General features: G+C 38.2%; 1 long non-coding RNA gene across 1 annotated transcript; it reads right to left on the bottom strand.

Moving 5' to 3' along the window:
• Positions 1–363: 363 nt before the first annotated feature.
• Positions 364–1,422, bottom strand: LOC124890687. The gene is made up of 3 exons (XR_007049267.1): positions 1,122–1,422; positions 849–900; positions 364–759 (listed from the first exon to the last, which is right to left on the bottom strand). It is a non-coding gene; the product is annotated as an uncharacterized LOC124890687 (long non-coding RNA).
• Between the last annotated feature and the right edge of the window lie 6 nt (positions 1,423–1,428).

Raw genomic sequence — 1,428 nt, 5'->3', positions numbered from 1 at the left:
ATTAGTTAAACTTCATCATGATTAACTTCTAAACTTCAAACATTAGTTAGTCTTCAACCAAAATTAACTTCTGAAAAAAAAATGTGTTTCGAAAAAGAATATTTACGATTAAACTCAGAGTCGCCACTTGACATAAATCTAGTGCGTCAAATCACCTTTGAAAATCCTTTTTCAAAAACGGTTTGACTCTTAAAACTGATCCACGAACAAAAATTCCGCTAAAGAAACTTCGTTGGCCGAGGAAAAGGTGTTAGGCATCCCTCAGTCCTGTGGTTCGACCACAGTCGCTTAATCGAGTTATTGCTTAAATTTCATCAAAGTTTACTTGAGAAACCAATGCAAAAAGTTACTTAACAAAGAAAGTAAGAATCACAAATGTTAAAAGTCTATTTAAGAATTGTCATTTTGAGCCAAAGATCGATCGGGAAAAGACTCTATAGCCGACAAAGATAGAGGTAAAGTTTGCGTACATCATACCCTCAGCAGAGATTACACGGGTATGTTGTTGAAATTCGTTGTTACATGCATATCGCGATACTAATACAAGTTTAAATTAACTTTGTGTCAACAGCTCGATATGATTCGGATCAATGAGGGAACAGTTCCCCTCAGCGGTCTTCGACTTACAGGCAAGAGAACAGGATGCTGCAACGCGATAGACCTTGGTGGTTAGCGCGACAAGGTCTTCGTCCGCACCACTTTAGACTCGTTGTTTACTGTCGCGCTGTCATTTCTCTATATCCTCCTGGACATGACCATCTGCATTTAAGAGATAGAAGTTGGATAAAACACCGATGACAACTCAAACCAAACGCAAATCTGGAACAAGAAAAAAACTAAATTCTAACCAGGGAGTTCCACAGCCAAGTTCGCCAGCTGATCAGCGTCACAGTTTGATTCCTACGAAGAGGAGAGTTAAGGTAAGAACTGCGTAACTGGAGGAGTACACATTGAATCTAAAAATGTTTTACGATTGTTCCAGAAGAAATGAAACAAAAGATACGGTAGAGCAAGGACGCTAATTCAGTTTTTTGTGCTAGTATAGACCAAGTTTGTGGTCGATAAAGTGAGACGCATATAAACTAAGAATATACAGAGGTAGAGGAGATTTATTAAATTACCCGAAGAACATGAATGATGCGGAAAGAAAGAAACCGCTCCTTCAGTTGTTTTGCCTGCTGAAATAGTGTAGAGATGTTTTGATTTTTAACCTTCCACAGACCCTGGATCTGTTTCGAAGGATATACACTTCAACGAATCAATATCAAGCAGATAACGAAAAAGAAAATAAGAAACCAACATAAAACAAGCTCAGACGACACTAATGCAAAACAACTTGTCACGAGACCAACTTTAGAAGCTATAACAAAGCACTGCGGAGTTATAACTAAGCTTGTCAAAGACTATCCAGAGAACATCACCAAGCTA

Source organism: Capsicum annuum, unplaced genomic scaffold, assembly GCF_002878395.1.
Source record: "Capsicum annuum cultivar UCD-10X-F1 unplaced genomic scaffold, UCD10Xv1.1 ctg22180, whole genome shotgun sequence".
NCBI lineage: Eukaryota > Viridiplantae > Streptophyta > Magnoliopsida > Solanales > Solanaceae > Capsicum > Capsicum annuum.
The sequence above is the reverse complement of the archived record's forward strand: the minus strand, read 5'-3'. Positions and strand labels throughout refer to the sequence as shown.